Source organism: Ambystoma mexicanum, chromosome 6p, assembly GCF_040938575.1.
Source record: "Ambystoma mexicanum isolate Mex_15411 chromosome 6p, UKY_AmexF1_1, whole genome shotgun sequence".
Taxonomy (NCBI): Eukaryota; Metazoa; Chordata; class Amphibia; order Caudata; family Ambystomatidae; genus Ambystoma; species Ambystoma mexicanum.
The window spans coordinates 619534239-619558561 of NC_090935.1; positions in this window are offsets into that span (position 1 = coordinate 619534239).

Consider the following 24323-nt stretch of genomic DNA (forward strand, 5'->3'; position numbering starts at 1 on the left):
AGCCGCCATGATTATTTAGCGAAATATAACACAAGTAGAATACAGTTAGTTTTTGGCACACTGTAGGGAATTAATGGTATACTATAGGGAAGGAAAGTTGCTGAATACACAGAGAGGGAATGTACTAAATGGCGGCTGGCATAGCTAGATAGGGGACATACAAGAATATTGAACATGACAAGAGGACTGCCATGTTGAGTGAACAAGGCCCTGCAGGATTTGCAGTTAAAATACACAGCACAGGAGGTTACATTGCTGAATAGAGATTGTGTTGGTCCACAATGGTGTATGGAAGGCTGAGGATGCCAAGGTTGAGAAAGGAGGGAGGACGAGGTACAGAGCGAAAACTGCATGAATTGGCCTTCCCGGGGTTTAAGCCTTGATATGCAACAATTAGTACGTTTCTGTTGATGACAGAGTAAAACACACAGAACTTAGACTGCCAGGTGCACACAGTAACGGTTATAGCAAGATGAACACACATCTCCCCTCATGGTAGAAAAAGTTCAGTGTGCACACGAAGAACACAGTAGCAAGATGAATAAATGGAAGAAGTTGGCCGTGTACATTGGTCCCGCACTATGATAAAGTAACAATTTTGATTCAATTATATCATGCACCTGCAAGCAATAGTGTGTGCCGCAAGGGAGGACATGACGAACTGTCCAACGTTAGCAAAAATGTCTGGGAGATTGGGGCCAGGCGTGAGAAAGCGAGATAAGAGTACGTTTGTTATTTTTGCCCATGGAAGCATTTCAATCTCGCCCTGCACATTGAAATATAATTGGGTTATAGTGGACAAATGCAACATCCAAGGCCATGTGAGTAACCACTGACCAATAGCACATCAGTTTTTTAATAGCGTCAGGACATTGTGGTGCCAGCCAATCAAAGATTGCCCTGATGATGTTTATGAAGTAACGTCTCCTCTGTAGGGAAGAAACGTAGGCGGATCCAGAGTTTAGGGACTGACCAATGAGCATTTATAATATTTGAAATAATGTTGGTATTTGCTTCCAAACATCCAATCAGCAAGTTGTAGTAGTGCTTTTTAGAATTATGACAATGTATTGTGTTTGGTTAACCCCTGGTTTAACAGAGGTTTTTTGAGAATGTCCTGTACCTTCTTCCAGCCGAGTTATTTTATGAATAAAGAAACTAAAGCAGTTTCTTCCCAGACTTTGGTCCACCCCATTATTTTTGGATATGCAAGTGTTTGGCAGCATGAATTCAAAATCCTGGGCGCAGTACAGCAGACTACAGAAACACAATCTTTACAAACACGTCTCAAAATACAGATAAATGGTGATTATTGTGCTCCACAAGGCCAGAGGCCAGAGAAATACAAGGGGAGAAGCAGGGGACTCAAAGGAGCGGAACAAGGGGACCATGGAAGGAAGCTGAAATAGCAACTGACTTTAAAATGGGGAACATTATGTTAAGGGGGAGGTTGGACTTTTAGGGAGCAGCCAATCACAAACACAGAAGCTAATCAGGAAACCAAGAGGGCCACACCAGAAAAAAGCTAAGAGACAAGTGCTGCCCAAATCAAGAGGGCCGCACATGATACCAGCAGTGGCAAAGTCAAGAAGGACATACAAGTAGTAGGAGGTGGCCATGACAAGGAGAAGCAAAAAACGAAATCGATAAGGCGTAAGCTCTCAAGGAACTCAAGGAACATTGAGTGCAAAATACGTAAACTGTAAGGTGGGGTAGGATGGGAGGGTCGATGAGGAATACGTGGGAGGAACATCCAATCGAAAGAACGTTACAGTTGGTAACTTGTTTTTCGAATGGATTGTGTCCTCCCACGTATTCCTCATCTTAAATAGGCTCCCAAAGCAGTATGAATTTGGAGGAGGGAGTACCAGAAAGGATGGAGTACCGAAAGGTAGGGAGTACCAGAAAGTATTAATCATGGACTGTATGCAGGACAGCTTTGGCAAAGAGACCCCTTGTGATGATGTTGAATCTAGAGAATAATGCTTCACAAAAGTGTGCATAGAGGACCAGGTGGCCGCTGCACAAATGTCGTGCATCGGGACACCCCTCTGAGGAGCTGTTGAGGTTGCCATGTCCCTGGTTGAATGAGCCCTCAGCCCATCTGGAGGATCCTTTCCAGCCAACCTATTGCATTCAGTGATTGCCAGAATTATCCATCTGGACAATGTTTGCTTGGTTACTGCTAGACCCAATTTGTGCCCAGTATATCCCACAAAAAGCTGATCACGTTACCTAAATTTAGCCAAACTTTGAGATATAGAAACTGAGAGCCCTTTTAGGGTCCAATCTGTGTAACCTTTCTTCCTCCTTACTTGCATGAGGAAGAGGATAAAAGGAAGGTAAAGTGATTTTTTGTGACAGGTGAAAGTCAGAGACTATTTTTGGCAAAAAAGAGGGTTTGGCTCTAAGAGTAACCTTGTCCTTATGAAAAATGGTGTGAGGAGGCAAACAAGAGAGCGCCTGCAACTCACTCACCCTGCGGGCTAATGTAATTGCCACTAGAAGTATTGTCTTTAGAGTAAGGAGCCTTAACGGGCAAGAATGTAAGGGCTCAAATGTAATACATGTGAGGAATTTTAAAACTGAATTTAAATCCCAGACGGGTACCTGAAAGGAATGCTTAAAAATAGATAGCGCTCTAAGTATCCTTTTATTGTACCAACTTGGAGACCCAAATTGGCCAAGTGTAAAAGGAAAGAAAGTACTATAGGAGTATTACATAAGAATGGATCCACATTCTTATCCCTGCACCAGTTACTGAACTTGGTCCAACGACACTGGTACAATGATTTTGTTGCTGGCCTTCTGGCCGAAAGCAAAATCTCCCTTACGTCACCTGGGACGTCCCAATCCTTATATCTCAACCTCTCAGAAACCATGCGTGAATGCTGAGTGCCTTGACCTCTGGATGGAGAAACCGACCTTCCTCTTGTGAGAAAAGATCCTCTCTTTGTGGAAGACGTATTGGAGGGCAGATGGAAATGTCCAGATGGTCTGGGTACCACGTCCTCCTGGCCCAATCGGGGCAATTAGGATCATGGATTTCCTGAACTTTTTCAGCCTCCTGATTACATGAGGAATCACGGGGACTGGAGGAAACGCATATAGGAGTGGATATTCCCATTCCACTACAAACGCGTCCCCTGTAGCTCCTCTCTGAGGAAATTCCCTTGAGCAGTATAGTTTGCACTTCCTGTGGACACTGGTCGCAAACAGATCCACTTGAAGGGTTCCCCAAAGGGCGAAGATCTCTTGAAGGACTTCCTGAGCTAGTTCCCACTCATGAAAAACTCTCTGCCTGCTCAGAGGATCTACCGATGTGTTCTGCTCTCCGGCTAGTTGAACTGCCGACAAAGAGATTCCTTCTTGAATTGCCCAGAACCAGAGCTGCATTGCCTCTCTGCACAGTGAGTGACCCTACACCTCCTCTCTTGTTGAAGTAGTACATGGCCACTGTGTTGTCCGTCATTATCAGGACATTCTTTCCCTCTACAGAGGGCAGAAAGACCTTCAGCGCTAGTCTGATTGCCCTCAGCTCCAAAAGGTTGATGTGTAGTTTGGACTCTGATGGAGACCAACGACTGCTGATTGTCAGATCGTTGGTGTGGGCTCCCCACCCCGTGAGTGAGGCGTCCGTAACTACTGTTATCACCAGCCATGGTTGCCAAAAGATTCTCCCTTGAGAATATTTTCCTTGCAAGCCCACCATAGAAGATCTTGAGCCACTCTGGCCGGAACTTGCAGAAGATTGGGCATATCACCCGAAAATTGGGACCATTGAGTGCTGAGGGCCCATTGAAGGGATCTCATTCTCAATCTGGCCTCTGGCACCAGAAAATAGCAGGATGCCATGAGGCCGAGCAACCTCAGAAAATCGAAGGCCGGCATATGCTGGGCATTCTGGAACTTTGCTACCATTTGCAGAATGTGATGAGCTCTCATCTCGGGGGGGAAGTATCCAAGACTGCTCCGATGAATTGGAGTCTTTGGAATGGTACCATATTTGACTTCTTGTAATTGAGGGAGAAGCCCAGTCTGTGTAGGAAGTGGCAGGTCATGTTCAGATGTTCCCGAGCTTGTTCGGGTGAACGTGCCCTGATTAACCAATCGTCCAGGTAAGGGTAGACATGAATCCTACCTCTCCTGAGACTCGCTGACACTACCGCCATCAGCTTGGTGAAAACCCTCGGGGCGAAGGTCAACCCGAATGGCAGAGCTCGAAACTGATAGTGAGAATTGCCAATCGCGAACCTTAGGTACTTCCTGTGCTTAAGATGGATCGGCCCATGAAAGTAAGCATCCTGAAGGTCCAATGATACCAACCAGTCTTGGAGTTTAAGAGCCTGAAGGATCTGAGAAAGTGTGACCATCTTGAACTTGTCCTTCCTGAGGAACTTGTTTAAGTTTCTCAAGTCCAAGATGGGTCTCAATCCTCTGTTATTTTTTGTTATGAGAAAGTATGGGGAGTACCAACCCTTGTTCCTTTCCTCTACAAGTACATATTCTATTGCACCTTTCTCTAGCAGGGTTATAATTTCCTGAACAGGAGCGGATCTGGAATTTTGGTAGAGTTGCATCCTGGTGGATGATACTGAGGTCTTTTCTGAAAGGGGAGGCAGTAACCTTGGGCTACTGTTTCCAGTGCACAAGCATCTGAAGTAATGCCCTGCCATTTGTTCAGATGCTGAGAGATCCTGCCTCCCACTGGGGTCATGTGGGTCAAGACCTCAGAGTGGCATTTGCGGCGGCTGCAGAAGCAGCTGAGGGGACAGTTGCCACTGCTGGGGCTGATCTAGCCCTTTTTCCTCTTCCACCACAAGGACATTTTCTTTGCTGTCCTCTTTGACTAGCTTGTCCCTTCCCTCTCCCAAATGACGAGTAGAATCGAAAGGGACGACCCCTCCAGGAAGATAAGCCTGAGTAGGAGTGTTGTTGAGGTTGTCTTATAGAAGCGTTAAGAGACGTAGCTGCAGCTTTTGAGGTCTGCAGCTTTTCTAAATATTTGTCTGGCTTGCTGCCAAACAACCTCAAGCCGTCAAATGGCATATTAAGTAGCCTGGCCTGCACGTCCGGTGCGAAGCCCGAATTCCTCAGCCATGCAAATCTGCGTAGCACTGTGCTAGATGCCATGGACCTACTGATGCTGTCAGCAGTGTCCAGTCCTGATTGAAGGCATTCCCCCATAGCCTCCTTTCCGTCTTTCACAATCGCAAGAAAACCTTCCCGCTCCTCGCCATCAGGAATATGTTCAGCTGCCGCTGTCATATAATCCCACAGCGTGTATGTGAATCTTGCAAGGGTGCAAGTCACATTCGTCAATTTTAAAGTCATGCTTCCGGAAGAGAAATTCTTGCGAGACCATGTATCAATCTATTGTAGGGTATGCCGAATGTCTAGTGGATGTGGCTGCTTGGGCCACTAAACTTTCAGATGACGGATGTTTTGTTCAGTATTCAGAATCAGAAGAAGAGGGCCTGTATTTGCTTGTGAATTTTCTATTTACCACAGGCCCTGATTTAGGTGCTCCCCATGCAGCCATCACCGTCTTTTGCAGAGTGATAAGTAGGGGAACTTCTGTTCCACCCTATGAATTCTGTCACTTTATTCATAAGTCTCCTATATCCTGAGTCTGCATGATTAGCAGGGTCAGGTCTTTCAAAATCCAACTCAGGAGACGTGTCCAGACCACTTGCTGTCTGTAGACACTCATTCAGGTCAGCTATCTCAGAGTAAGGATCAAGTAACTCCTCAGGAACATCGTTTGTCCCAAATCTAACACTAGAAGGAGAGATATCCTCTTCAGAGGATTGCTCTTCCAAAATGGAAGACATAGATTTGAAAAAATCCTGTCTAGACTCAGGAGGAAACCATTTACTTGGTGATATATTGGGCATAGACCTTGGCTTCGACAAAGAAGTCGGTTTGGGTCGCGGAATTAGAGTTGACTTCGACAAAGGCGTCAATGTTATTGCCGTAGAAGGAGCCCCTGATGAAAGCGTTGTCGCGTGAACTGTCGACCCCTTAGATACTGGCGTAGGCCTTCGACAAAGGTGTTGTGGAACCCTTCGACACCGCCCTTAATGGCGGTTGGGCACTTAGCGCCATTTTGTCAGGCGTTACGTCCACTTTATGCACTGGTAGGTGTGATTTATTTTTTGAATGAGGTATCGGAGAGGTCTCCCTCGATGACAACCTCAATGATATTTCATCAGATTTTGACCGTTTGGTCTTTGACCTCCCTCTGTCACTTTTAAAATGAGCTGGGGCATGGTCCTCACAAGGTTTCTTTGAGGGGTTCTGGGCCGCGTTCTCAAAGATTCTCATCATCGAGGCTCTAAAAGCCTCCCACTTCTTAGGGGAATCATGCTTTGAAGGGCAGGTGATAACCCCTGTCTCAGATGACGAAGACGAGGAAGAGGGATATCGGTGTCGTCTTTTCTCCAATCTTTTTGACGAAGAAGACGATTTCCTCGACCGACTCCTTGATCTTGATTTCCTTGACTTGCGTCGAGATTTACCACTCGACTCCCCTGAGCCTTTCTTTTTTCTCAAAGAAGACTTTGTGGATTCCTCCCCCACAGCCCATTTACCTCTTTGTTCCTTAAGAGCTTTGTTGGTCATTGCCTGACAGGAACCGCATTCGTCGACCCAATGGTCCGGACCCAAACACCAGAGGCAATTTTGACGGGGGTCGGTGATTGACATCTTCTTCCCGCATTTCTGACACTTTTTAAAGCCAGTGTTTGGCATGGAAGGATTTGATGAGGAAGACATAGTTCGAAGAACTGAAGCTAAAGCCAACAGGCGCGGCTCGAGCCCTTTATACTGCGGATGACGTCGATGCTCGACAGCAGCCTCCGAGGGACATCGACGACGCGACCTCAAGCACAGCGCCCTCTGGTGGAGAGAATTTTTTTTCGGAAGCAGCAAAGCTGAAGATACGAATATCTAAGATGAGGAATACATGGGAGGACACAATCCAATTATCAATGTGGAGCACAACAGTGTAACAGAGGACCCCTGCCGGGCCCACTTAGATGTTGCTTCCAGGATGGGCCTGCAAGGGGTTGGCAAACATGTGCAGACTCCATGGTGGTGGCAGCAGGCTTGTCACTCTGTGAGAGTGGTGAGGGATAGCAGCATATCGACAAGAGGACTCTGGGGTGGCAATGCAGGCACCATCGCAGGCCTTTTTCAGAGCTGGCTGACGGCAGCGAGGCGGCATTGGAGTTTGTCTGTGGAGTCACGATAATGTAATCTTTAGTATCTTCCGTTTAAGATCTGTCTGGAATGACCTCTGTATTGACTAGAACCTTTTGCACAGGGCATTTGCACATCTATGGTTTCTGTATGCTTTCTGTCTTGTGGTTTCCAAAGTTCGTTTTATTTTCTCTCTTCTTGCAGATTGTAATAAAACAATGGGCCTCATTACAACCCTGGCATTAAGGGGTTAACGGCGCCATAAAAGGCTGCGGCGCCGTTAAACCCTTAACGCCAGATTCACACTTTAACGCCTGCCTTTTGCAGGCGTTAAAGTCCATCCCGCTAAGGGACCTTGGTGCTAATTACGGCACCGTAATTTACGGTGCCGTAATTAGCACCTTCCCCATTCCCATTGAGCCCTATTGGCCAAAAATGGGAATGGGGAAGGGGCCATGGTGAATGGGGATTTACCGCCCCGCCAACCTTGGAATGGGGCGGTAAATCTGCCATCCACCATGGCGGAATCCGGCATGGACCATGGTGCTAATAGCACCATGGTCCAACGCCAGGGTTGTATTGAGGCCCAATTCCTCCTATTCCCTGGTTCCTGCTGGGTTCTGCATCTATTCATTGAGTCTTTTGGGATTGTCATTGGTCTAGGACAGAATGTTCCCTTGACAATTTATATCATCCAGGTGTCATGTCATCATGGTGACTCTGGGCAACTCTTTGGGGGATATGCATAGGGACTAGCGGCTCCCTCTGGTCTTCTCTTAGGGCTTTGTTTTTGCTCAACTAGAGGCTTCTTCTGAAGTTGGCACATGTACTTTGAGATATACTCAGTGCATAAATCTCATAATCTGATGGCTACCCCCTCTGTGGGCCGATTGCCCTTCTGGACCAGAAAATAGACGTCCATTCTTGCTTCCACATGGTTGTTTGTCTATTATTGCTTTTTCATTTTTCGTTGATATGTCTTTTACTTTGTAACAGACCACACGTGTTGCAAGTTGCTTCAAGCGCCAATAATCTTTATTTCTGAAGCATATGAGTGCTGTCTCAAAATTCAATCAATCCATCCCAGGATGCAGCACCATAATGAGAGTGTCACAAAAGGCCAAGACAAAGAAGTGTGCTGGCCACTTAATCCCTGTGCCTGAGTGCATGAAACGACACTGGGCCTCATTACGAGTTGGGCTGTGCAGGTTAAATGTGGTGGTATTACCATATACCGCTGCGTTACCGCACTGCCCAACTATAAGGTGGGCGGAATGTTATTTTTGGCGGAACTGCTGCCGCATTAATTCTGCCGAAAATTCCCCACTGAGTCCTATGGCGATTTACACCGTTGCTGCCACTTGTAATCTGGCTGTAATTCTGCAGACCAAGTGGCGGTAACGGTGATACAGTTTGCCGGTATCTTGGTGGATTTACCACCCAGATACCACCAAACTCGTAATGAGGCCCAGTACTGTCCAGCCTAGAGATGCCGAAAAATAGTGAAATGGACTAGGGATTGCACTCAGGATATTAGGCCCTTTAAAATAGGCAATCTTTACCTGTTCGTGTTAATCTCACATTCTGACACTGGTCTGCCTAGTTGTCCCACTTGTGTCATTGGCTGCCTCCTCAGGGCACGCAAAATCTACTCCCCCACTCGCATAGTCAAAGAGATGTTATGAAGATTGTGTACCATTTGCATAGTACTCGACTTTGCTGGCGAGTATGGAGATGTTGAAACTTCTATTTGCCATTTACTGCAAACAAACTGCATTAAATGGCAAATAGAAGTGTCATTGTGTGTGGTAGGCCTCTGGGTGGCAGCACTGTGAAAAATATGAAGTGTGCTTATGGAGACATGCCCCATTTTACAGAAAGCACTGGTACATTTGTTGTCATAATTCACCCTGGGGTGAGTGCATTTCTCTTAGGTCGAGTATGTAAACTAAGGAACTCGACCTGCAGGTGTAGTGTGATTTTTAAGAATTTGCAAGGCCTGCTCATTTTATGGTCTTCCAACAATGTCTTTTGTAAATGCCAGTTTTGCATTTTATTTCTTTTGTCTGAGTGTTCTGTTGATCTTACAGACTCACTGTAAAAGGAGGATATATAGGGAACATTAATACCACCAGGCTGCCCTCCTTCTTCAAACCATGGCTTTGGTGAGGTAGTCAGCCTACTGTCCTCTCCTAAATCAGTAGCCTACTCTTACACATCTGGTTGATGTTCCTTTGAGAAGAACAACTCCTTAGTGAAGTCACATGCCTTACCATCACAAGCAAAGGAGTCCATATCAAATGATATGGTCTTCAACTACTTGTTAGAAAAATAGTCAAACTTAGCCTAAGATTGTTTCCTTCACAGAGGAAACAGCTTGGTCATCCCTTGCTCTGTTGTTTGTGATATTCAGGGAACCAAGCTAAGCACAGCGCAGAGGCAGTGTTCAGGAAGGACTCCCGTGCATCCAGTGAATGTGCAGTGTCCTGGGCTTCAGGATCGGCACCAGAGTCATAGTCAAGGCCCTTAGATTTCTAGCATTTGTCTTCTAGGTTGCTGCCATTCTGGATGGGGATGGGAGGAAAAGGCTTGGGTGAAAGAGACCTGAGCTGGGATGAGAGTAGTGACTGGTAAGGGCTGCTACTGGAAAAAGTATGTGTGGTGTCTTAAAGAGGAGGAATTCCTAGGTTGGTATATCTTAATATTGTTTATCACCAGATCAGTCCCAGAGAAATCTGTCCCAGAGCAGGAGTCCTCATCCCGTGGAGTCATCAAAGGGTGCACCTGTGCAATGGGGCCTTTTCCCTCTTATCGATGGCCGTGAAAATATTTACTATGTGTCATGATCAGGACCTAAACACCAAACGCAGTGCTGGCTGGGGTCAGACTCTGACTTTTGCCTCTTGAAGTCAGAGCACGGTTTGAAGTCCATGGTCTTAGGAGGAGATAGTATGCAATGTCAGGAAGGCTACTGTTTTGATAGTCTGACATCTGAGTGTGTGGAAAAAGGAACTGTGATAATGACACTGGTGCAGCTCACAATAAATACTTCATTACTTCATGCCTGTTGCCATGAGGAACAACAACACTTGAGTTGGTGTGGGTGTGGTCACAGCATGACTCCTGGGGCCTATTGTCAATGTCAGTATCTTGCACCTGAAAGATATTTCACAAGCTGAGAAATCTGTGGGAGGAAATAATTCATTAAAAATGTATACAGGGATTATGGGAATATTCACACATTATCACGGGATAGTTTGATATTTATTCAGCAGCTACACTTGTGTCAAATTAGCAAAGTAATGTTGGTTTGTCTGTAGATATCTGATGCAGACAGCATATACATATCCCATTCTGCAAGGCTTTCGATTATCAGGGCATACCACGCAAGGGACATGTTCACTGCTGTAGATTTCAAATCACAGGCTATGAATTTCATTGTCATTTACAAGAGGCAGTGCCATGAAAAGCGCACAAAATACATTCCATTCCAACTATCTATACAAAATATCACACTCATACCTGATAGCAGATGTTGCTTTGATTTAGGTACAGAACTGAAAAGCAAAGTCCTCATGTGTTCATCATCAGCTTCATCTAGAGCACACTTCCTATTTTCACCCTGCAGTAATGGATCTGCTCCATACTGAAGAAGCAATTTTACCACCTGTAGGAAACAACATTAAAATTAAAGTTTCTTATGTAGGAAAGTCACTAAACTTAGATTGGTATACACCAGCAATGCGCAAACGTTGATATGTACTATTAGACTGCACAGGAATTGAGATTATCGATTCTGCTCACATAAAATATAAATGTAATATGTCTATCCCAAGCTAGCACTAACTTAAAATGCACTTTAATAAACAGCTCTCATATATATAACATCAAAAGAGATGCACGTTAGGCTTACTGTCCGTTGTTGTTTGGTCACTGAAAACCTCTGATAACTTCCTTTATGTTACTGAGAGAGTTTAGATTAAGACAAAGTTATTCCTAGTCCATAACACATTACCTATTCCTTCATATTTATGAGAGTCTTTCCCATGAGAACAGGACTGGAGCCTTTTTGGTATGGCAAAATCAAACTTGCCATTGAAGAACTTTGCAACAACACAGAAAGGCACACTAAGTCCACACTGACTCTGCTCACCAGCATCAACTGTTAGTCGTTATTTTCCCACCCGTTGGTTATTGTAACTATGTGATGTATGCAGGGTGGGTGTGTGGAAGAAAGGGGACTATGGACTAGAAGGACAGTAGTCACGAGGGTGAGCAATTGTCTGACTCTCAAGTCCAGTCCCCTTTCCTCCATATTTATGTGAGGTTCAATTGAATGCAGCAATCCATGGCTGTTCTCTGCGAACTAGAAAACAAGTTCTAAAGAAAAGACTGTGGAAACTTAGAGCCTGTGTTTGAACTTGTATCCAAGTAATAGAGCTTGCAGAAGGGTGAACGAGTGGCCAATCTAGCTGCCTTGATGATGACATTCTAGAGGACCATACGCTGAAATGCAACAGCCATCAACTTTGCTCTGATGTAGTACACATGCAGACATTTTTTTGGGGGGAGAAGCTTTTGCAACTTACAAAAGTGGTTTATCCCCTCAACCAGCGATCTGGCAATCATTGCCGTGGGTGGCTGGGAACCAGGGTTCTGGCCCTACCAAGTGTTGAAAAAAGCATTTGATTTCCTGATTTGCTTAGTTCTGTATAGGTACAATGTCAGAGTTCTCCTCAAATGTAACCACTGGAGAGTGGCCTCAGCCAGAGACTTGAACTGGAAAAAATGTAGGTAGAAACACCTCATTGATGCCAAACAACAAAACTACCATTGGAAGAAAAGCTGGGTGAGTTCCCATAACTACGATATCTATTTGAAAACAGTGTATGATTCTATCTGCAAAAAGGCCTCCATTTCGCTGACTTTTATGGCTGACTTAAGTACAACATGCAACGTTACATTCCAGGCAAGGAGATTCATTTTTATAGAAGCTCAAATGGCTTATGGACCAATGTTGTCAGCACCAAATCGAGATCTTCTAATGGCTGAGGATTTCTTTACTGGAGGGAAAACCTGATCTAGCCTTCCAAATGCCTTCAACCTCTGGGTCCGAGTCATGGTATGCTGCTATGTCCACTAAACAAGAACAGCAGTTGTGGTCCGAAGCCTAAAGGGCCGCTAATTGAGAAATAAAAATAATGTCATCAACTGAACACTTTGAGTATTTTTCTGCTTCTCAAGGACTCTGTAACAAAACCTGGTCTGCTTTCTCTTAAACTAGGAATGTGGCAAAGTTTTCCGAGCAGCCTGGATGATAAATATATTTCCCACAGAAATTAGCAGATGGTCCTTTACCAATTCCACAGGTAACAGTTCACTAAGCAAATCGATTGAGGGGAGGAATAACAAAGTTACTCACCATAGTGACTACCTTACTCCTAGTCCATAGTCCCCTTTCCTCGATACTTTTGGGACATTCGGTCCAGTGGGACGGGACCGGAGCACTTTTGTAAAAAAGCATCAAATTGAAAAATGTGTCCTTCTTCTGTTTTAATGCGGGGTACTGCACGTGGCCGTAACCCTGCCCTCCTGAGCTCCGCCCTGCGCATCAACCTTCAGTCCTTTTCTTTCGCCAGGTCTGAGACCTTTAAGCAATAATAGAGGATACTTATTAGAGGGGAAGGCGGACAGGCGTATGGAGGAAAGGGGACTATGGACTAGGAGTAGGGTAGTCACTACGGTGAGTAACTTTGTTATACTCCTACGTCCCGTCCCCTTTCCTCCATACGGGTGGATGGAACTCCTTCACTGAAAGAGGTTTTTAAGTACAGACTGACTGAACTGAGCGTCGGCTCTGGAGCTCATGTCTAAGCAGTAATGCTTACAAAAAGCTGATGGGGAAGCCCAAGTAGCTGCTCTGGCGATGGTTTCCCAAGGAACATATTTCTCGAAGGCAACGGCAGCCGCCTTGTCCCGCACAAGATGGGCATGAATTCCTTTAGGAGGCTGAAGGCCCTGAACGGTATACGCCTCTGATATACAGGAAGCAATCCATCGGGAGATAGTTGCTTTCGAGGCCGGCTTTCCTTTCGGATCTCAGAAGGTCAGAAAAAGCTGAGAAGAGTTAGTAAGTTTAGATGTTCTGTCCAAATAAAATTTAAGAGCTTGTCTGACATCCAAATTGCACAATACCCTCTCGGCATCTGAGGCCGGGTCTGGAAAGAAGACGGGTAACGAAATAGACTGATTCAAATGAAAGTCAGATACCACCTTTGGAAGGAAAGAAGGATTAGACCGGAGGACAACCTAATCCTTATGAACGGTGAGGAATGGATGTTCTACAGACAAGGCCTGAAGTTCACTTACACGTCTTGCCGAAGTCACTGCAATCAGAAAAGCCATTTTCCACGAAAGGAACTTCAAATCCATCATAGCCATGGGCTCAAAAGGTTTATGGCATACGGCAGTGAGCACCACATTCAGCACGTGGCCTGGGCCAAGGCACCTGAGACAGAGCGTTTGTGGATCCGACATGTGGAAGGAACCCTTGCAGGTGGGACACCTGCTGAATCCCGCCGCCGTCGACATGCGCCGGGGAGGAGCATGGCACCGGAGGACAGAGTACACTGAACTCGGAGGAATTGCCTATGGAACAAAAAGAGGGAAAAAATATCCTGGGGAAGTGCGCATGGAATTACAAGGCTTGAGGGCTAACGCAGGTGCGCTGGTGAAATCGGTCTGCTCCCGTCGATGCGGAAAAGAGGACTGAGGTGTGGCACCGGTGGGAGGAGTCAGGAGAGCGCATGCTCCAAGGGCCGCAACCCTGCGCGCATCTAAACTTAAAGTGGAAGACAATATATTCTGGTGAAAAAGGTTCTGTTTCCCGACCCCAGCGAGGGATGCCCATACAGTATGGAGGAAAGGGGACGGACGTAGGAGTAAATGAATGTACACGTCAATATATTTCTATTTTCATATTAGATGACGATTAGCTGTTTTGTTCCCATTTCACTAAACATTTTCTGTTTGTTTTTTACATCTGAGATTCACCAAAGTTTATGAACTTGTGTAGTTTGAAATAAGTGTGTGCTATGCATTTTCCACACATTTCCCTCTCAACTTATTTAAACATACCAATTGATTACCATTGTTGCATCATTTATAATAACTTAATTGATAGCAACTTTCACAAATACATGTTTAAACAGTACTTTTTTAAGCTAATGAATGTTTTAGCTATACTTTTTCAACCATGTCGCTTCTGTTGGCAAACACAGAGGGCAGCTCTTTTGGTGTCCGGAAGCTGTACGTTACATTAAGGTACATCTGGCTCGTCTGATAGCGCTCAATCATACAATCCTGTTGAATCAGCATGAAAACAAAATCTCCAGGTGGTCCACGCTCCTTATTAGAGTATTGCAGAAGATATCGATAGCCTGGATGGTGATTCTACCCAAATGGCTGTACCTTTTTGTGAATATCCCGTTCAAAATATGATTCTACCTAAATGGCTGTACATTTTTTCGTAAATATCCCATCCAAATACCTTCACCTTTCTTCAAAAATATGTACCGCCTACTTACTAAATTGATAGGGGGTTTAAAATCACCTAGGGTGAAGTGGGAGACACTCACACAGCTATTAAATAATGGCAGCCTTGGTTTACCTGGCCTCAAACTGTACTACCTCGTTTCACAAGCATCCTATGCCTGCTACTGGTACTCAGCCAAGCCAGCACCACCACACTTGAGAATTGAAAAGGCCCTGAGACAACCCAAATCTTTAGCTAGCACAAAAGAAGAAAGCACAGGCAGCTTTAAACAGGAGATTGACACAGTAGACAACACCATGTGGGCAAGTAGGAAACTGCACACATATCTGGCAATTGGCCCATATCTCTCACTGCAGATATTTCTACACAAAAATATGGAAATACACTCAGTATGGAGTCCCGCCTTCCTCCTCCATGGTGGCCATTGTTATATTTGCCTCACATCCTGCATGTGCAGTGACGTGAGGCGCAATGTTAATAAAGGGCCCGCCCTGATGCAAGTCTGGCAGTTCTGGGCACGAGCCAACACTGGTGTGTCGTGTCCTCTGTATCTCCCGCACTGCGCTTCAGTTGGGCCTACTATGCGGGCCCCCATTGTTCTCACCCTCCGCCTGCAGCAACGGTTTTAAGAATCCAACACTGGCGACGAGACGGAGCACACGCAGAGCTGTTAGCAGGCCATACATCTTACGACATGACCATGATACAGCCTAACTTTTGGAAACCACGGTGGGGGTGCCAATCCCCACCCACAAAAAAAGAAAATGGAAAACAAACACATTTTGAAACGAACACAAGCAGCACAGTGAATGCCAATGTAAAGACATTTTCAAGATCCAGGGAAGAGCATAGGAGATGCCAATTCTACGGTACCACACTTAGACACCAGCAATCACAGGAGAGGAGGAGCCTTCGCCACCCACACACACACATACAGGGATGAACACAGCAACAGGGCAACATGGCAACTGGCCTCTCCACACCCACACCTGGCACACCGGCAAGAATAGCCACATCACTGATGCCACCAGTGCCGTCCCCTCGACCTCTAGAGGTGCCACGGCTGCTTTAGGGCCTTTCGACTCCTACACCAATCCATCAGTGGGGACCCTGTTGGATGTTGTGGATTCAAAAGTTCGAGATGGCGATGGACTGCAAGGATTTTACAACACTCAGAAAAATGAGGTCACACCTTTTGCTCAACGTGGGTGACAATGTCCTCCACATTTTCAACTCACTGGTCATAGATGACAGTGCGGACATATGCCAACTGGCCAAAGACGCCCTTACAGCACATTTCATGCCACAGTTAAATCCGGACTGTGAAACTTTCAACTTCTGTACGACAGTACAAATGGAGGATGAAACACTGGACGCCTACCACACCAGGTTCAGAAAACTGGCACTATCTTGTAAAATCCACAACATTGAAAGGGAAATAAGGTGCCAGATCATCAATGGCATGTACTCGGAGAAACTGCGCAGAATGGTATTAGGCGAAAAGGGCATGGCCCTAGGCAGGATCCTCGAATATGGACGCCAAAGGGAGATGTCGCACGCAAGGACAGCGCAAATGAGCACCACACTACAGAAACTCCAACTGGCGCCGACATCAGCAATAGCACAGATCTCCAACCACCAAGCGCCAAGGGAGGACTACAATGAAATTAACAACTCAAGTCGGTGGCAAACGAGAATCCCATGGCCTACCGAGTGCGGATGGTGCGGCGGAAAAGAATGAGAAACTGCCCAGCGCAATGAACCACGTGTGGGGCATGCGGCCGGATGGACCACTACGCACATGTCTGCAGATCCTCAGGGCAGCCTCAACACCCACAAGCACACCCGCACCAAGCAAAATCCTTCTCCAAGAAAAAGAAGCAGGCGGATATGCTTTGCATAGCGGCTGAGGCCAACTCGTCGACTGACGAATCCGGAGATGACGATGGAGAAATAGCGACGGTTGTGGGGGCTGGGAGAGAACAAAGAGGAACAAAATCCATCTGATCTCAGCACTAGATAACAGAAACACTGAGCTGAGAAAGAAAAGGAAAAGGCTCAAATGCCTTGTGACCATACAGGGTCAAGAGACACTCATGACGATAGACACCAGAGCATCAGTAAATGTGATGCCATCGACAATGTTCCGGACACTGTGTCCTCGAACAGACCTCAAGTGAACAGAAACGTTCCTGTTTGCACGGCAGCAAGACGCCACTCCCAGTAGAGGGACGCTTCAGAACAGAACTGAGCAGAGGCGAGACGGTCATCAAATCGAAGATATACATCGTAAATGCAAGAATCAAATGCCTGTTCAGCGGGGATGCAGCTAAAGACTTGGGACTAATCCGGTTAATCTGTGATGTCACAGATTCCACTGATGTCACCAATCTCCTAGCAAAACAACCCAGCATCCTCCAGGGCATTGGATGTTTAAAAGACAAACTCATAAAACTACACATCGACCCTACGGTACAGCCCCGTGTGGTACGCCATAGGAGAACTTCATTTCACATGAGAGACCTGGTAGCAAAGGAGTTACAAGAACTTGAAAAGGCTGGCATTATCGAACAAGTCACAGGACCAAGGCCTTGGGTCTTACCTATGGTGGTTACGAAAATAACAAAGCAACCGGGGAAAGTAAGAATCTGCATTGACATGCGACTAGCGAACACAGTAATCAAAAGGGAGCAACACACCACCCCCACGTTAGATGAGATAATCACGGACCTCACAGGGTCGAGAATCTTTTCAAAAATTGACCTCAACACGGGATACCAACAGTTGAAACTACACAGAGACTCAAGGTACATTACAACCTTCTCCACCCACCTGGGTCTACAGCGGCACAAGAGACTAAGCTTCGGCATCTCCTCAGTGGCAGAGGTGTTCCAGCAAGCCATCCAGGAGTTGATCCAAGGGATCCTAGGGGTGCTGAATATCAGTGATGACATGCTCATTCACGCCAGCGACAGGCAGGACCACGTGTCACCCTGAGATGGCGCTTAGTAGGCTGTAGACCGCAGGCCTAACCATCCACCGGAACAAATGCGACTTTCTAAAAGAAGAGGTAACATTCTTTGGGTACGTTTTCAACAGCAAGGGGTTATCCGCCGACCCACAAAAGGTGGCAGACATAAAGGAGCCCCCCCCCCGACAACACCCACTGAGGTACGCAGTTTCTTGGGGAAGGCAACTTATTGCGGCAGGTTCATTCCCAACCTGGCAACCATGTCCGAGCCGGTCAGGCAACTCACCATGTCAAACATCAAATGGAACTGGAGCTCTGAATGCCAGGAGGCGTTTGAGCGAATCAAGACATCTCTGTGTTCTGAAAAAACTATGGCTTATTGAGACCCTACCCCGACAATGGAACTGTATATTGATGCAAGCCCCGTTGGCCTGGAGACCATTCTGGTTCAACTATCACGGATAAGGGAAACCAAGCCCATTGCATATGCCTTCAGAGCCCTCACGCTCACAGAACAGCGATATTCGCATCGAAAAGGAGGCTATAGCGGTACTCTGGGGCTGCCAACACTTCCACATCTACCTCAATGGGCGGAAGTTCAGAGCATACACAGACCACAAGCCGCTCATCCCGAACTTCACAGGGTCATCATCATAGCTCTGGCCAGAATTGGAAAGTGGCTGCACCACCTTCAGCAGTATGAGTTCGAACTGGCCTACCAGGCGGGCACAGACAATCCTGCAGACTTCCTGTCCAGGCACCAGAGGGCTGCGACCCGGGGGGAAGTGAGCGAAGCAGAGGAGATGAAGGAGCACATATGTCAAATCATACACACCATGAAGCCCAAGGCGGTCGGCTTCGAAGACATCGTGGAGGCCACGCACAACGACCCTTGCTGCGACGTACATAACCGCGTGCCAGCGGCCAGAGAATTCCTCACCGACATATTCCCAGTAGGACAGGAACTGTCCCTCGCCAGCGAAGGGCTGATCCTGAGAGGAAACCACATAGTAATCCCCAGCAGCCTGCAGGACAGAATAGTGGCACTGGTGCACAAAGGCCACCAGGGAATGGACAAGCCAAAGGCCAGAATACGACGCTGGGTGCGGTTCCCTCACATTGACGACAAGGTGGAACAGGTCATCACATCCTGCCACCCCCACCAAATTACAGGAGCACCTCCAAACCCTGAACCAATACAGTCGGCAGTGCGTGGTTCATTGGGGTGGGACGCCATCGCCACTGATTTCTGCACGGTAAATGAAGGGACATACCTGCTGGTGGCAATGGATGATCACTCATGATACACTGAAGTGGAGATAATTTCCTCGACAGCAGCAGAGACCGTAATACCTGCACTTGAGAAGATGTTCGCAACACATGGACACATTAGGAGCGACAATGGACCGCCATTCCAGGGGACGGAGCTCAGGAGATACCTGGAAGATCTACACATTAAACATGTGGGGATGTGGAAAGATTGATGCGAACAATCAACAAAGTGTTACGCATATCCAGATCTCAAAACAGCCCCTGGAAAGTGTGTCTGTACAGATTCTCACAGAACTACCGGGTGATGCCCCACAGCTCTAACAACATACCCCCGGCAGACCTCATGTATGGGACCGTGGTGAACTCGACCATACCTCACCATCCAATCAGGCGAGTCAATCTTTTTGACAGCGACCGCACCCAAAGAAAGAGAGTCGCAGCAAACGATGACCACACGAGCGACAGGAGACACGCAAGCAGGTTGAAACACAAAGTCGGTGATCACGTGCTGGTCCTGCGAAACCCCACAAAGATCAAGCTGGAAACATGCTATGACTACGCACCATGGACAGTAACCCGAACGGAAGGGACGATGGTGACAGTGACAGAAGGACAGCAGACAATCATCAGGAAGGGGGTTGTTTCTTACCTGTAACTCCATTTCTCCAGCGTTGATATCTTTCATGGATTCACATGCTGTGAAAATTCCCAGTCGTCAGGCTGGGAAACCCTGGTAACTTTAATATAGTAGTTTTCCTATGGAAAAAACTTTTGACACCTTGAGTGTCCCATCAACTTTGTTGTGGGTGCTTCTGGCAGCACCAATAGGACGTTGAGTGTATAGCTCTGCCCCGCAGCTTCCCCTAAGATTTTTATCTCTCCAAAAGGATGATATTGTAAAAGGATGTTTGCCTGAAGGCGGAGGCTGGAGCGCGCATGTGAATCCATGAAAGATACCAACGCTGGAGAAATGGGAGTTGCAGGTAAGAAACTACTCCCTTCTCCAGCATTGGATCTTTCATGGATTCATATGCTGTGAATAGATTTTGTAGCAGTAGAAATGCTTGGAGGTCTATATCAGGCAAACAGGAAGTAAACCTAAGTAAACATGAACATTAAGCAAAAGCATACAACCCTAAAGTAAAAAACAGGAGCAAACCCTGGAAGCTGCGGGGCTTACCTTACTGGAACAGTCGTTGAAGGACTGCCCGTCCCATTTGCGCATCTTCGAATGTTGCTGATGTAAGCAGTAGTGTCTGGTGAAAGTGAGGGGCACTGCCCATGTTGCTGCCTGGCAAATGTCCCTAATGGGTACCCCCGGCCATAGAGCCGCTGAGGCAGCTGTGCATCTCGTGGAATGAGCTCTGGCAGCTGATTGTAATGGTCTGTTGGCCTGACTGAGGTGTGGTACCGATGGGAGGAGTCAGGAGAGCGCATGCTCCAAGGGCCGCAACCCTGCGCGCATCTAAACTTAAAGTGGAAGACAATATATTCTGGTGAAAAAGGTTATGTTTCCCGACCCCAGCGAGGGATGCCCATACAGTATGGAGGAAAGGGGACGGACGTAGGAGTAAATGAATGTACACGTCAATATATTTCTATTTTCATATTAGATGACGATTAGCTGTTTTGTTCCCATTTCACTAAACATTTTCTGTTTGTTTTTTACATCTGAGATTCACCAAAGTTTATGAACTTGTGTAGTTTGAAATAAGTGTGTGCTACGCATTTTCCACACATTTCCCTCTCAACTTATTTAAACATACCAATTGATTACCATTGTTGCATCATTTATAATAACTTAATTGGTAGCAACTTTCACAAATACATGTTTAAACAGTACTTTTTTAAGCTAATGAATGTTTTAGCTATACTTTTTCAACCATGTCGCTTCTGTTGGCAAACACAGAGGGCAGCTCTTTTGGTGTCCGGAAGCTGTACGTTACATTAAGGTACATCTGGCTCGTCTGATAGCGCTCAATCATACAATCCTATTGAATCAGCATGAAAACAAAATCTCCAGGTGGTCCACGCTCCTTATTAGAGTATTGCAGAAGATATCGATAGCCTGGATGGTGATTCTACCCAAATGGCTGTACCTTTTTGTGAATATCCCGTTCAAAATATGATTCTACCTAAATGGCTGTACATTTTTTCGTAAATATCCCATCCGAATACCTTCACCTTTCTTCAAAAATATGTACCGTCTACTTACTAAATTGATAGGGGGTTTAAAATCACCTAGGGTGAAGTGGGAGACACTCACACAGCTATTAAATAATGGCAGCCTTGGTTTACCTGGCCTCAAACTGTACTACCTCGTTTCACAAGCATCCTATGCCTGCTACTGGTACTCAGCCAAGCCGGCACCACCACACTTGAGAATTGAAAAGGCCCTGAGACAACCCAAATCTTTAGCTAGCACAAAAGAAGAAAGCACAGGCAGCTTCAAACAGGAGATTGACACAGTAGACAACACCATGTGGGCAAGTAGGAAACTGCACACATATCTGGCAATTGGCCCATATCTCTCACTGCAGATATTTCTACACAAAAATAAGACAGCTCAGATAACATTCGATGCAGCAATCCAGAAGGGTTTTGCATCCTAAGGGCTGATACAGTGAGAGGATGTCTTCCCTGCCAGTAACTTCCTATCTTACGAATGTTTGAGAGAGCTGGGTGGGAAAAGCAGTTCACACACACTCTAGTACAGGAACCTACAAGCCTTCTTAAAAGTCATGATCTGTTCCTTTCATTTACTACCCCCAGATAGTCATATTATCAACTTCATATTAGCACCCTGCTAGGGGGAGCCAGCAAATCAGGCGGCTCGGAACGTGGTCTGAATCTACCGATCCAAGCCTGCACTCTGAGCTGACCTGCCGCTGCTGTTGTTTCCACTCCGTTGTGCTGCTATAGAAATGGAAGAGGGACTCAGTATGGAGTCCCGCCTTCCTGCTCCATGGTGGCCATTGTTATATTTGCCTCACATCCTGCATGTGCAGTGACGTGAGGCGCAATGTTAATAAAGGGCCCGCCCTGACGCAAGTCTGGCAGTTCTGGGCACGAGCCAACACTGGTGTGTCGTGTCCTCTGTATCTCCCGCACTGCGCTTCAGTTGGGCCTACTATGCGGGCCCCCATTGTTCTCACCCTCCGCCTGAAGCAACGGTTGTAAGAATCCAACACTGGCAACGAGACGGTGCACACGCGGAGCTGTTAGCAGGCCATACATCTTACGACATGACCATGATACAGCCTAACTTTTGGAAAACACGGTGGGGGTGCCAATCCCCACCCACAAAAAAAGAAAATGGAAAACAAACACATTTTGAAAGGAACACAAGCAGCACAGTGAATGCCAATGTAAAGACATTCAAGATCCAGGGAAGAGCATAGGAGATGCCAATTCTAGGGTACCACACTTAGACACCAGCAATCACAGGAGAGGAGGAGCCTTCGCCACCCACACACACACATACAGGGATGAACACAGCAACAGGGCAACATGGCAACTGGCCTCTCCACACCCACACCTGGCACACCGGCAAGAATAGCCACGTCACTGATGCCACCAGTGCCGTCCCCTCGACCTCTAGAGGTGCCACGGCTGCTTTAGGGCCTTTCGACTCCTACACCAATCCATCAGTGGGGACCCTGTTGGATGTTGTGGATTCAAAAGTTCGAGATGGCGATGGACTGCAAGGATTTTACAACACTCAGAAAAATGAGGTCACACCTTTTGCTCAACGTGGGTGACAATGTCCTCCACATTTTCAACTCACTGGTCATAGATGACAGTGCGGACATATACCAACTGGCCAAAGACGCCCTTACAGCACATTTCATGCCACAGTTAAATCCGGACTATGAAACTTTCAACTTCTGTACCACAGTACAAATGGAGGATGAAACACTGGACGCCTACCACACCAGGTTCAGAAAACTGGCACTATCTTGTAAAATCCACAACATTGAAAGGGAAATAAGGTGCCAGATCATCAATGGCATGTACTCGGAGAAACTGCGCAGAATGGTATTAGGCGAAAAGGGCATGGCCCTAGGCAGGATCCTCGAATATGGACGCCAAAGGGAGATGTTGCACGCAAGGACAGCGCAAATGAGCACCACACTACAGAAACTCCAACTGGCGCCGACATCAGCAATAGCACAGATCTCCAACCACCAAGCGCCAAGGGAGGACTACAATGAAATTAACAACTCAAGTCGATGGCAAACGAGAATCCCATGGCCTACCGAGTGCGGATGGTGCGGCGGAAGAGAATGAGAAACTACCCAGCATAATGAACCACGTGTGGGGCATGCGGCCGGATGGACCACTACGCACATGTCTGCAGATCCTCAGGGCAGCCTCAACACCCACAAGCACACCCGCACCAAGCAAAATCCTTCTCCAAGAAAAAGAAGCAGGCGGATATGCTTTGCATAGCGGCTGAGGCCAACTCGTCGACTGACGAATCCGGAGATGACGATGGAGAAATAGCGACGGTTGTGGGGGCTGGGAGAGAACAAAGAGGAACAAAATCCATCTGATCTCAGCACTAGATAACAGAAACACTGAGCTGAGAAAGAAAAGGAAAAGGCTCAAATGCCTTGTGACCATACAGGGTCAAGAGACACTCATGACGATAGACACCAGAGCATCAGTAAATGTGATGCCATCGACAATGTTCCAGACACTGTGTCCTCGAACAGACCTGAAGTCAACAGAAACGTTCCTGTTCGCACGGCAGCAAGACGCCACTCCCAGTAGAGGGACGCTTCAGAACAGAACTGAGCAGAGGCGAGACGGTCATCAAATCGAAGATATACATCGTAAATGCAAGAATCAAATGCCTGTTCAGCGGGGATGCAGCTGAAGACTTGGGACTAATCCGATTAATCTGTGATGTCACAGATTCCACTGATGTCACCAATCTCCTAGCAAAACAACCCAGCATCCTCCAGGGCATTGGATGTTTAAAAGGCAAACTCATAAAACTACACATCGACCCTACGGTACAGCCCCGGGTGGTACGCCATAGGAGAACTTCATTTCACATGAGAGACCTGGTAGCAAAGGAGTTACAAGAACTTGAAAAGGCTGGCATTATCGAACAAGTCACAGGACCAAGGCCTTGGGTCTTGCCTATGGTGGTTACGAAAATAACAAAGCAACCGGGGAAAGTAAGAATCTGCATTGACATGCGACTACCGAACACAGTAATCAAAAGGGAGCAACACACCACCCCCACGTTAGATGAGATAATCACGGACCTCACAGGGTCGAGAATCTTTTCAAAAATTGACCTCAACACAG